The sequence below is a fragment of the Papio anubis genome, chromosome 20, assembly GCF_008728515.1.
Source record: "Papio anubis isolate 15944 chromosome 20, Panubis1.0, whole genome shotgun sequence".
Taxonomy (NCBI): Eukaryota; Metazoa; Chordata; class Mammalia; order Primates; family Cercopithecidae; genus Papio; species Papio anubis.
In genome coordinates this window covers 21,089,903-21,103,793 of record NC_044995.1, presented here as the reverse complement: position 1 = coordinate 21,103,793, position 13,891 = coordinate 21,089,903, and positions in this window count along the sequence as shown.

Genomic DNA, 13,891 nt, shown 5'->3' with positions numbered 1-13,891 from the left:
AATTAAGCACCAGCTGTATACCAAGCACTTTCCAGAGGCTCAGGCTATCCTGAGAAGGGTCTCCGAGGACAACTCTGTGACAATGAGAACGCTGAGACTTAGGGAAGTTAGGTGATTTTCCCGGGGTCTCGGAGCTCAGAAATGGTGTGGCCAGGCCCTGGGGTCAATTCTTCTGATTCAAATGCACTCTTTTCTTTTCCTTCCTCCCTTCCTTCCTTCCTTCCTTCCTTCCTTCCTTCCTTCTTCCTTCCTTCCTTCCTTCCTCTCTCTCTCTTTCTTTCTTTTCCTTTTCTTTCCTTCCTTCCTTCCTCACTTCTTTTCTCCTTCCTTCCTTCCTTCCTTCTTCTGCTATTGTATGCTTCCTTCTTCCTTCTTTAACCTTTCTTTCTTTCTTTCTTTCTTTCTTTCCTTTCTTTCTTTCTTTCTTTCTTAACTCTCTTTCTGCTTTTAGTTCTTTCTCCTTTCTTTTTTGATGGAGTCTGGCTCCTTCATTGCAGCTGGAGTGCAGTAGTAGATCTGGCTCCTACAAACCTCTGCCTCCCTGGGTTCAGCGATTCTCCTCCCTAGCCTCCCGGTAGCTGAGGATCACGGGCACCACCACGCCCGGCGGTTTTGCATATCAGTGCACTTTTCTATAATACCTGTCAGGAAGTAAAAAAGGGCCAGAGTGTCTCGTGTAAATGGGAATAGTAACTAACAGTTGTTGAACGCTTTCTATGATTCTACCCAGTTTGCGTTAATTAATCTCCATTAACCTCATTTACCTTCCCTAACAACTAGACAATGGTTCTCAAAGTGTGGTCCCTAGGCAGCAGCATCAGCAGCACAAGGGAGCTTGCTAAAAAGGCGAATTTTCAGCCCCCACCCCAGACTTCAGGAATCAAAAACCCTGGGGTGGGGCCCAGGAATCTGTGTTTTGAGAAGTCCTTGGTGGATTCTGATGCACGTGCATGTTTGAGAACAAGCGGCTGAAGCCTGGAGAAGTTATATCAGTTCCGCAGTCCCCAGCTGTTAGCAGTGGAGCCCAGATTTGAGCCCCGACCACTGGCTGCAGAGGCCACACTCCGACGCTGTGCTACACGGCTGTGTTGGTGAGAACCAAAGGCTGCTCACAGAGCTCGGGTGCTGGAGGAGCAGTAAGGTGAAGCCGTGGGCTGCAGCAGTGAGGGCAGGGTTTCCTATACGGCAGCTCTGCCTGGTTTTTGTTTTGTTTTGTTTTTTGTTTTTTTTTGAGATGGAGTCTCACTCTGTCATCCAGTCTGGAGTTCAGTGGCACGATCTTGGCTCACTGCACCCTCTGCCTCCCAGATTCAAGCGATTCTTCTGCCTCAGCCTCCTGAGTAGCTGGGACTACAAGCGCCCACCACACTCAGATAATTTTTGTATTTTTAGTAGAGACGAGGTTTCACCATGTTGTCCAGGCTGGTCTTGAACCCCTGACCTCAAGTGATCCACCCAACTCGGCCTCCCAAAGTGCTGGAATGACAGGCATGAGCCACCATGCCCCGCCTCTCCCTGCATTTTGAAGAAGGCAGAGGACGCAGCACAGAGACCAAAAGAAAGGCCTAGAGGCAGGAATGAACAAACCAGGTCGGGAGGGGAGGTGACATGGGGCTGCTTGGCTGGGACAGGAAGTCCACATGCAGGAGGAAAGCAGACATGGGTGGGGGCCGGGCCGTGGGCAGTGGGAAGGGAGGCACTCTGTGGGGGCTGTCCAAGCTGGCAGAGTGCATGCCCTTTCCGCACGGGGCTCACAGTCTTGCAGGGAGAAGGACATGAAAGAATCTCATGCACATATCAAACCACAACTGTGACACCTGCTCCCAAGGGGTAGCTCAGAGTTTTTACAGCAGGGGTCCCCAGTGCTGTACTGCACACACTGATACTGGTCTGTGGCCTGTTAGTGACTGGGCTGCACAGCAGGAGGTGAGCAGCCAGCGAGCAAGCATGACCGCCTGAGCTCCGCCTCCTGTCAGATCAGCAGCGGCTTTAGATTCTCGTAGCAGCACGATCCCTATCGTGAACGGTGCATGCGAGGGATCTAGGTTGCGTACTCACAGATCATGCCTGATGAACTGTCACTGTCTCCCATCAGCCCCGGATGGGACCGTCTAGTTGCAGGGAAACAAGCTCAGGGCTCCCACTGATTCTACGTGATGGTGAGTTGTAGACTTACTTCATTGTATATCACAATGTAATAATAATAGAAATCAAGTGCGCAATACATGTAATGTGCTTGAATCATCCCCAGCTCCCTCCCCACTCTCAGGTCCATGGAAAAATTGTCTTCCATGAAACCGATCCCTGGTGCCAAAAAGGTTGGGGACCGCTGTTTTACAGCATAGAATCTAAGTGTGACTTGAGGTCTGAGGGGCCAGGGGAGGCTTCCCTATGGAAGGAAACTCACATATGTGTGAAGGCCCCAAGTGGGAACATGTTTAGCAAAACTGCAAAATTCGAGGAGCTGAAGCAAGGCTGGAGAGGCATGAGATGGGGCTGGGGATACACAGGGGCCTCTCGGCAGCCGGGAGGGAAGCCTCTTCCAGATCCGCTGCATACATGCTCACCAGCCCTGCCCTGACACACCTGTCCTCTGACGACAGATCCTGGCTCCAGCAGGTCTGGCCTGGGAGGACTTCGCCCAGAGGAGCAGAACATTGTCAATAACCAGGGATCGGGGAGTAACCCCGCTCTGCCCAAAGTGCAGCTTGAGGGCCCCGGGAGCCACTGTGACGCTACTGTGTATGCTTCATTTAGTATGCGCCAGAACAACAGGAAACCAGAATGCCAAACCGGCTTCACATGAGGCTAAGTCAAAATAAATAAATAAATAAATAAATAAATAAATAAGAAAAAAAATCAATCAACTGAATTGATTTTTAAAATGTATTCAATAAACATGTTGCAGGTGACTCATAGACAGGACAAAAGTCCTGAAGGTTGTAGGCAAACCTCTAAAGTTTGGGAAACAATGAAGGAATTTGACACAAAGACCACCCTTAGGAGGGTCTGGCACTCAACCATGGTGAACGTGTAGGACCGAGCCGGGCACGGTGGCTCATGCCTGTAATCCCAGCACTTTGGGAGGCTGAGGCTTGTGGATGGCTTCAGCCCAGGAGTTTGAGACCCGTCTCAGCAACATATCAAGACCCTGTCTCTACAAAAAATACAAAAATTAGGCAGGTACGGTGGCGTGCGCCTGTAGTCCTACCTACGCGGGAGGCTAAAGTGGGAGGATCATTTGAGCCCAAGAGATGGAGTTTGCAGTGAGCCGAGACTGAAACATTGCACTCCAGCCTGGGCAACAGAGTCAGACCCTGTCTCAAAAAACAAACAAACAAACAAACAAACAAACAAACAAGTAGGACCTGAGTTCGAGTTCACTCTCTCAGACTTCCCCACCCAGCTCCTGGATCCCACCAGAACACCAGAATTCAACACATGCTCACTGAGCACCTCTGTGTGCCAGGCCTATGCTGGGCCCCAGGGTCACAGCAGTGCCCCCCAAAAATCACTCTCTGGCCTCCCAGAGCTGACGTTCTGCAGAAGAGACAGACAACGATCCGAAAGACAAGCAAACACATGACCTCTGACAGTGAAGGAACCACAGAGGGGTGCAATGTCAGGCTGTGCTGGGTCCGGCTGCCATTTCAGAAAGAGAAGTCGTTTGACTTGAGACCGGAAGGAAGTGAGGGAGGGAGATCTGTGGGTTCCTGGGGAATGTGGGTCCAGGGAAGGCCAAAATCAAGTGCAAAGACACCTGGCGAGAATGTACTTGTTGCGTTCACGGAACAAGAAGGAAAGAAGCGTGCTTGAGTGGAGTGATGGAGGTGGAGTGGTTGCCCAAGGAAGCTTGATTACACAGGGTCTTATAGGCCACAGGCAGGATTGGTGCTTGTTTATTTGTTTGTTTTGAGACAGTCTCGCTCTGTTGCCCAGGCTGGAGTGCAGTGGCACAATCTCAGCTCACTTCAGCCTCTGCCTCCCGGGTTCAAGCGATTCTCCTGCCTCAGCCTCCTGAGTAGTTGGGGTTACAAGCATGTACCACCATGCCAGTCTAATTTTTATATTTTTAGTAGAGACCAGGTTTCACCATGTTGGCCAGGCTGGTCTTGAACTCCTGACCTCAGGTGATCCACCCACCTCAGCCTCCCAAAGTGCTGGGAGTACAGACGTGAGCCACCCCATCCAGCAATGGAATTTAATTCTAGTTTTGTTTTGTTTTTGAGATGGAGTCTTGCTCTGTCGCTGAGGCTAGAGTGCAGTGGCGTGATCTCAGCTCACTGCCACTTCTGCCTCCCGGGTTCAAGTGATTCATCTGCCTCAGCCTCCCAAGTAGCTGGGATTACAGGCATGCACCACCACGCCTGGCTAATTTTTGTATTTTAATAGACACAGGTTTTCATCATGTTGGCCAGACTGGTCTCGAACTCCTGACCTCAAGTTATCTGCCTGCCTCCGCCTGCCAAAGTACTGGGATTACAAGTGTGAACCACCGCGCCCAGCTGGAACTTGGGCTTTCAAAGAGCACGTTGAGAAGCCGCTGGAGAAGTGAGCTCGGAGGGTGTGATGGAGGGCTTGAGGCTTCAGAGGCCTACTGGCAGCTGCGTGGACAGTGAACACAGGCTATCAGTGGAGGCAGGGACAGGGCTGGGAGGCCCTGGCCATTGTCCAAGAGAGAGGAAGTGGAGATGGAGAGAGGAGTGGGGTCAGGACCCATTTTGGAGGAGGAAGTGGCAGGACTCACTTGAAGAGTCAAAGGTGACTCCAGCTGCTTCCTTAAGAGGTCGAAGAAAGCGCGAGGGGCAGGTTCAGTGGAGAACGCAAGAGTGACCTACTCCGGCCGAGTTCACGCCCAGGGAGGCCCTCAGGGACAGGGAAGACAGATGGCACCCCCTCCCTGTGAAATGCCAAGCTGAGGAAGAATCAGAACACATGACATAGTGACTCAGAGAGATGGGGGCAGATGCTGAGATGAGGGCTGGCCAGGCAGGAAGGGAGGTGAGAAGGTCTCATGGCCTCACATGCCAGGAGGGCTGGGCCACCATGTGCGGGAGGGAGGACACCCAGGCACCGGGCCATGGTCATGACACGGGTCTCTTTGTCCCTCCCGGTCTGCCAACCTCCTGAGTCACTCCTGACGGAGATGACCGATCCATCCCTGGCCCGCCTCCCACCCTGTCCCTGGGACGGTGCCTGGGGCAGGCAGCTCCATTATCCTCCTTGATGAAAGAGCTCCCAGCGGCACTGGCCACTCCAGAGCCTCCTCCCCAGGTGGGTGATCATGCAGGGCTGGGCTCTTGCGACTGGCCAGGGGTGGAGATGCACTGCACTGCTGAGAAGTGCTTTCTAGGAGTTCAAGACCAGCCTAGGCAACATAGCAGACATTGTATGTAGGAAAAAAATGCTTAAAAATAAGCTGGGCACAGTGGCGCATGCCTGTAGTCCCAGCTACTCAGGAGGCTGAAGCAGGAGGACCATTTGAGCCCAGGAGTTTGAGTCTGCAGTGAGCTGTGATTGCACCACTGCACGCCAGCCTGGGCAACAGAGAAGACTCAGTCGCTTAAAAAGAAAACAAAAGGTCGACTGTGGTGCTCATGCCTGTAATTCTACCACTTTGGGAGGCCGAGGTGGGCAGATCATCTAAGGTCAGGAGTTCGAGACCAGACTGGCCAACATAGTGAAACCCTGTCTCTACTAAAAATACAAAAATTAGCCAGGCGTGGTGGTGCGCACCTGTAGTCCCAGCTACTCAGAAAGCTGAGGCAGGAGAATTGCTTGGATCCGGGAGGTGGAGGTTGCAGTGAGCTGAGATTGCACCATTGCACTGCAGCCTGGGCGAGTCTTGGTCTCAAAAAAAAAAAAAAAGGAGAAGTAGCCAAGCCTCTTTCTTTCCCCACTCTTCTCGCTCTCAACTCCAGGCTGCTCCTTCAACAGGAGGTGACAACCTCACCTCGCGAATTTAAAAAAAATTTTCTTTTAATTTTGAAATAATTATCAGAGGAAGTTGCAAAGATAGGACAGAGAAGTCTGGCGGCAGCTGAGCCAAAGACCCCTTCCCACCCTAGAGTGCGATCTGCCCAGGGAGCGGGAAGAAATGACAGTTTCGTCTCAAAGGGCCTCTCTGTGAAGCTCAGGCTGGGGCTGAGTAGCCAGAGGTGCGTGAATTGATGTCTGCAGGGAGTGATGGGTCAGCAGGGTACCTGACAATGTCTGGAATAATGACGGCTCACTTTCACAGAGAGCCCGTTCCATAGCAGCCACCGTGCTAAGTGCTGTAAGGACTGGGACCTGTCACAGCACAGCCCTGAAGTCGTAACAGCAATCTTATTATCACCCTGGGAGGGGAAACTGACAGATGTCACAGCAAACACATGGCAGACCCAGGACTGGAACCCACGTCTGTTTACCACATGCTTGTCATGGGATGTTCGGGTTGCTGAGCGTGTCCTGTGTGTGCTGTCGCCAGCCCTGTGAGGAAGGCACTATCATTGTTTCCATCTTACCGTCCTGGGCAGAGGTGGGGGGGTGAGGGCGACACAGCCAGGCAGGGAGTGGCCACCCAGGGCTCTCAGGGACTCTGTTCATTGCCTGCTTTCAATGCTTCCCTGGTAAGGGGGTGACAGTCAAGTCACCAAAAAAGGAGACCAACGACCTGTTTGGAGGAACGGCGGGGAGGAAGAGTGCAAGTGCCGAGGCTGCATTCTCAGGAGTTGTGCTCCTCTCCCCTTGCCCTCTCCACGCAGCCCTTGGCCTCCGGAAATCAAGACACGTCCACAGACCCATTGTCCAATCCCCTCCTGTAACAAGACTATGAGCCACACCTGGTGCCGTGGCCAGCAGAAACCTCAGCTACTCCTTCTAGGTGAGGAGCAGGAATTCAAGTCCCAAAGGGTCCCCTGCCTGAGACCTTTGGGACCTGGCGACCTGGCCACCTGGCCTGGAGTCCCCCATTAAGATTGCTGGAATTAAGAAAATAAAAATTTATGTCCAGGTGCGGTGACTGGCACCTGTAATCCCAGCATCTTGGAAGGCCGAGGAAGTGGATTGCTTGAGGCCAAGAGATGGAGACCAGAATGGGCAATGTAGAGAGACCCCGACTCAACAAACAATAAAACATAAATTAACAGGGTATGGTGGCTGATGCCTGTAGTTCTAGTTACTCAGGTCGCTGAGGATTGCTTGAGCCCACCTCAAGTTCAAGGCTGCAATGAGCTATGATCGCACCACTGCACTCCTTCCTGGGTGACAGAGGGAGACTCTGTCTTAAATTTCTTTTTTGAAAAAAAGTAAGTATAGATTCACAGAAGTTGCAAAGATAGAACAGAGAAGTCTGGTGTGTGCTTCATCCAGCATCCCCTGATGGTTACTTCGACTAAATCATTCAGGACAGTATCAAAACCAGGAATTTGACATTGGTATAATATGTGTGTACAGTTCTGTCATTTTATCACATCTGGATGTATATAACGACAACTGCAGTCCAGATACAGAATTATTCTGTTACTACAAAGACCTCCCTTGTGCTACGCCCTTCATAGTCAAACACTTTCCCCCACCATCCCTAACTCCTGGCAACGTTTCATCTTCTCCACCTCTATCATTCTGTCATTTCGAGAATGTTACGCTTGGGAATGTTACGCTTGGGCATGGTGGCTCACATCTGTAATCCCAGCACTTTGGGAGGCTAAGGCAGGTGGATCACTTGAGGTCAGGAATTTGAGACCAGCCTGGCCAACATGGTGAAACCCCATCTCTACTAAAATACAAAAATTAGCCAGGCGTGGTGTCAGGCAGCTACTGGTGTGGCTGAGGCAGAAGAATCACTTAAACCCAAGAGGCAGAGGTTGCGGTGAGCTGAGATTGAGCCACTGCACTCCAACCTGGGGGACAAGGGCGAAACTCCATCTCAAAAAAACAAACAAACAAAAAGAATGTTGTAACACATGTGATCCTTAGAGACGCTTTTTTCACTCTCTGTACCACTCTTCAGAATCGTCCAAGTTGTTACCTGTATCCTCTTCATATCTCACTCATTTTTATTGCTGCATAGTACTCCATGGCATGGATGTGGCATAATCTGTTAAGCCACTCACCTAGTGAAGGACGCATTGGTTGTTTTCAGTTTTTGGTTTGGTTTTGTTTTTTCTCTTGAGATGGAGTCTCACTCTTGTTGCCCGGGCTGGGTGCAATGGCGCTATCTCGGCTTACTGCAACCTCCGCCTCCCAGGTTCAAGCAATTCTCCTGCCTCAACCTCCTGAGTAGCCTGTGTTAGAAATGCTTGTTTTTTGATGCTGTAAAGAAATAGCACTTGAATATAAATTTAATTTCTTTAGCAAGGCTATATTTACTTTCTGCAGAAAGGGTATACTCGCTGGCGGTTTTGCTCCAAAAGTACACCGAACAAAGGAGACAGGGTCGTTTATAATTTGACACATCTGTTTTATTGCTACGTCTGGTTTCTATTGGCTGGAACGGGACCTCACATTCTGTATTTGTCCTGATTGGCTAGCAACTTAGAACTTTTTAAGAGGCAAAGGCAGAGGAGAACAAAAGAAGGAGGAAGTAACTTGTGGAATGCTGAGAAAGGTAAAAACATTTCTACATAAGGAAGAGGAACAGGCTATGACTTAATGCTTTCTTGGACTAGTATAAGCACGCTAGGGCAAATATTTAGGCTAAATTGTGGGAGTTAAGAACATAAAGTACGTTGATTTTTTTATTACGGCTAGAAGATATTTAAGAATGTTAGCACACATCTTTGAATAAATTTTGCTTCTAAGAGAAATTACTATTTATTCTTAATTAGATGGGGAGGAGAGTCTCTGAAGAGGAACTTCTACTTTACTTTTTACACTGGGATGACCGGCATGTACCACTACGCCCAGCTTATTTTGTATTTTTAGCACAGACAGGATTTCACCATGTTGGCCAGGCTGGTCTCGAACTCCTGACCTCAGGGGATCGCCCTCCTTGGCCTCGCAAAATGCTGGGATTACTCCCGACCTCAGGTGATCGCCCTCAGCCTCCCAAAGTGCTGGGATTACAGGTGTGAGCCACCGCGCCTGGCCTGTTTCCAGTTTTTGGCTATTACAAATAAAGCTGCTGTGAATAATTAATTGTGTGCAGGTTTTTGTGTGGACATACGTTTTCGTTTCTTGGGGATAAAATGCCCAGGAGTGCAATTCAGTTGCTGGGTCATCTGGTAGGTATATTTTGTTTAGTTTTTCAGGAAACTGACAAACTGTTTTCCAGAGTAGCTGGACCATTTTGCATTCCCACCGGTCATGTGTGAACGATTCAAGTTCACGGCATCCTCACCAGTGTTTGGTGTTGTCATTATTGGTTTTTAAATTTTAGCTGTTCTAAAGTGGTATCTTGTCATGGGTTTCAATTTGCATTTCACTAATGGCTGGTGATGTGGGACATCTTTTCATGTGCTTGTTTGCCTTCTATATACCTTCTTCAGGGACATGGGCTATCATGTCTTTTGCCTATTTTCTAATTGGACTGGTTTTTATTTATTTGTTTATTTAGAGACAGAGTCTCCCTCTGTCGCCCAGGCTGGAGTGCAGTGGTGGGATCTCGGCTCACTGCAACCTCCGCCTCCCCGGCTCAGGTGACTCTCCTGCCTCAGCTTCCTGAGTAGCTGGGATTACAGGTGCACACCACCATGCCCTGCTAATTTTTGTGTTTTTAGTAGAGATGGGGTTTTGCCATGTTGGCCAGGCTGGTCTCAAACTCCTGACCTCTGGTGATCCGCCTGCCTCAGCCTCCCAAAGTGCTGGGATTACAGGTGTGAGCCATCACGCCCAGCGTGATTTTTATTTTATATATATATACACACAATATACATACACACACATATATGCACACACTGCATATAAAGCTGTTATATATTACATTTATTCTACATACATAACAGATTTGCTGAGATACAATTCACATACCATAAAACACACCCATATAAAATGTCCAATTGAATGGTTTTGAGTCTATTCACTGAGTTATGCAACCTTCACCGCAACCAGTTTTAGAACATTTCATCACCCCCAAAATAATCTCACATCCATTAGCAGTCACTCTTCATTTCCTCTCACATTCCCCACCCCACCCCAGCCCTACACAACCACTATATCTATTTCTGTCTCTACAGATTTGCCTTTTCTGAATATTTCACATGAATGGAATCATACAATATGTGACAGTTTGTGACTGGCTTCTTTCACTTAATGTTTTCAAAGTTCATCCATGGCCAGGCGCCGTGGCTCATGACTGTAATCCCAGCACTTTGGGAGGCCAAGGCGGGTGGATCGCCTGAGGTCAGGAGTTCAGGACCAGCCTGGCCAACATGGTAAAACCCCGTCTCTACTAATAATACAAAAAATTAGCTGTTCGTGGTGGCGGATGCCTGTAATCCCAGTTACTCAGAAAGTTGAGGTGGGAGAATCGCTTGAACCCAGGAGGCAGAGGTTGCAGTGAGCCGAGATGGCGCCACTGCACTCCAGCCTGGGCAACAAGAGTGAAACTCGGTCTCAGGGGAAAAAAAAAAAAAGTTCATCCATGTTGTAGGATCTATCAGTACTTCATTCCTTTTTATTATCAAATAATATTTTATTGTTTAGGCCTACCATATTTTCTTTATTCATTCATCTCTTCATGGACATGTGGGTTGTTTCTACTTTTTGGCTTTCATGAGTAATGCTGCTGTAAACATTTGTGTTCAAGTTTCCCTGGTGAACATGTTCTTATTTCTCTTGGTTATATACGTAGGAGTGGAGATGCAGGAGTGTATGGTTATTCTATGCTTAATCTTTGGAGGAACTGTTTTGAGACTTTTTCCCAGAGTGGCTGGACAATTTTATATTCACACTAGCAATATATAAATGATTTTGTTTCTGTACATCCTCTCCAGTATTTGATACTATCTTTTATTTTAGCTGTTCTTATAGATGTGTAGTAGTGATATCTCATTGTGGTCTTAACCTGTCTAAAGGCTAGTGATGTTGAATATCTTTTTAGATAATTAGTTTCTATCCATATATCGCCTTGGCTGAAATTTCTCTTTATGTCTTTTGCCAGTCTTCTAATTGATTATCTGATTTTTTAATGTGGCGTTTCTATGTTGAATTGAGAGTTCTTTATATATTTGTTCTAGATATGAGTCCTTTGTCAGATATGTGGTTTGCAAATATTTTCTCTTAGTCTGTAATTTGTCTTTTCATTCTCTTAACTAGGTCTTTTACAGAGCAAAAAAAAATAATAATAATTTTGATGAAGTTGGATTGATTTTTTTAGGGATCATGCCTTTGGTGTCATGTCTAAGAATGCTTCATCAAGCTTTAGGTCTCAGAGATTTTCTCCTATGTTATCTTCCAGAGGTTTTTTTAAAAAATTTATTTTATTTTACTTTTTAATTGAGACAGATTTTTGCTCTGTTGCCCAGACTGGAATGCAGTGGCATGATCTCAGCTCACTGCAACCTCTGCCTTTCGGGTTCAAGTGATCCTCCTGCCTCAGCCTCCCGAGTAGCTGGGACTACAGGCACGCACCACCACAACTGGCTAATTTTTTTTGCATTTTTAAATAGAGACAGGGTCTCGCCATGTTGGCCAGGCTGGTCTCAAACTCCTGGCTTCAGGTGACCCATCCATCTTGGCCTCCCAAAGTGCTGGGGTTACAGGTGTGAGCCATGGCGCCCGGCCCTTCTGGAGGTTTTATAGCTTAATTATTTACATGAAAATCTATGATGCACTCTGAATTAACTTTTATAGGAAGTATGAGGTTTAGGTTGAGGTTCATGTTTTTGTCTATGGATATCCAATTACTCTACCATCATTTGTTGAAAAGACCGTCTTTCCTCCATTGAATTGTTTTTGCTCCTTTGTTAAAAACAAGTTGGCCATATTTGTGTGGGTCTATTTGTGGGCTCTCTAGTTTATTCAGTGGATTGATGTGTCTATATCTTCACCAGGGCCACACAGTTTTGATTACTGTATATTACTTTATAATAAACCTTGATATCAAGTATAGTGGTTCTTCCCCCTTTATTCTTCTGTTTCAGAAATGGTTTCCATTCTAGCTCATTTTATTACTATTTTTTGCTTTTCCCATAGGTAAGAAAACAATATTCTTACTGTTCTTTTTAAAAAAATTTTATTTAAAATTTAAAAAAAAAATTTTAAGTTCTCTTTTTAAAAATTTTATTGTTTAAAAATTTTGTTTTGTAGAGATGGGGTCTCATTATACTGCCCTGGCTGGTCTCAAACTCCTGGCCTCAAGTGATCTGCCCACCTTGATTTCCCAAACTGCTGGGATTACAGGCATGAGCCACCATATCTGGCCTATTCTAGTTCCTTCTATGTAAACTTTAGAATAATCTTGCCTATATCTATAAAAAAATCTTGCTGGGATTATGGTAGTAATTGCATTAAATCTGTATGTGTATCAATTTTGGGAGAACTGATATCTTTACTATGTTTAGTCTCCCAATCCATGAATATGGTATGTCTCTCTATTTAGCTATTCTTTGACTTTTTTCAGCAGTGTTTTGTAGTTTTCAGTATATAAGTCATATGTGTTTTGTTGAATTTACATCTAAGTATTTTTTTAGCCATTGTAAATGGAATTGCATTTTAAATTTTGGTTTCCACATGTTGATTGTTAATATAAAGAAATGTGACTAATCTTTGTGTTAACCTTGTATTCTGTAAATGTGTGAAACTCACTTACTATTTTTAGGTGGTTCTTTTTTTTTTTTGGTTCTTTGGAATTTCTACTTAGACCATCATGTCATCTGCAAATACAGATAGTTTTCTTTCTTCCTTTCAGATCTATGTCCTTCTTATTGCCTTTCTTTATCTTATTGCACTGTCTAGAACTTCCAGCATTATGTTGATAGGAGTGATGACAGTAAAAATCCTTGTCTTGTTTATGATCTTAGGGGAGAAGTATTCAGGACTGCAGTGTTAGTTAAGTATGCTAGCTGTAGTTTTTATAGGTTAGTTGTAGGTTATCACGTCAAGGAATTTCCCCTCTATTCCTAGTTTTCAAAGAGTTTTAAAATCATAAATGGGTGTTTCATTTTATCAAATGCTTTTTCCACAGCAATGGATATGATCATGTGATTTTTCTTCTTTATCCTGTTAATATGGAAGATTACACTGATTGATTTTCAATTGTTAGACCAGCCTTGCACCCCTGGAATGAATAAATCCCACTTGGTCATGCTGTATAATTATTTTTATATATTGTTGATTGTTTTTTTCCTTTTCTGAGATAAGGCCTTGCTCTGTCATCCATGCTGGAGTGCTGTGGTGCAATCATGACTCACAGCAAACTCAAACTCCTAGGTGTAAGCAATCATTTTCCCTCCCAGCCTCCCAGGTAGCTAGGACTACAGGCACGTGCCACCATGCCCAGCTAATTAAAATCATTTCTTTTTGTAGAGATAGGGCTTTCACTATTTTGCCTAGGCTGCTCTCAAACTCCTGGCCTCAAGTGATGCTCCCGCCTCAGCCTGCCAAAGTGCTGGGATTACAGGCGTGAGCTATCGTGCCTGGACTACTACTGAATTCTATTTGCTTATATTTTGTTAAGGATTTGGCATCTATATTCATGAGGAATACTGGCCTATAATTTTATTTTCTGTACTTTCCTTTTTTGGTTTAATGTTAATACTAATTTCATAGAAAGGGTTAGGAAGCATTCCCTCTAATATTTTCTAGAAGAGATTATATGGAATGGTGTAAATTCTTCTTTAAACATTGAGCAGAATTCTCCAATGAAAACATATAGGTCTGAAGATTTATTTTTCTCATTTTAAATTACCTAATAGTTATAGTGCTGTTCAAATTATCTAACTCACATTGGGTGAGTTGTGGTAGTTTG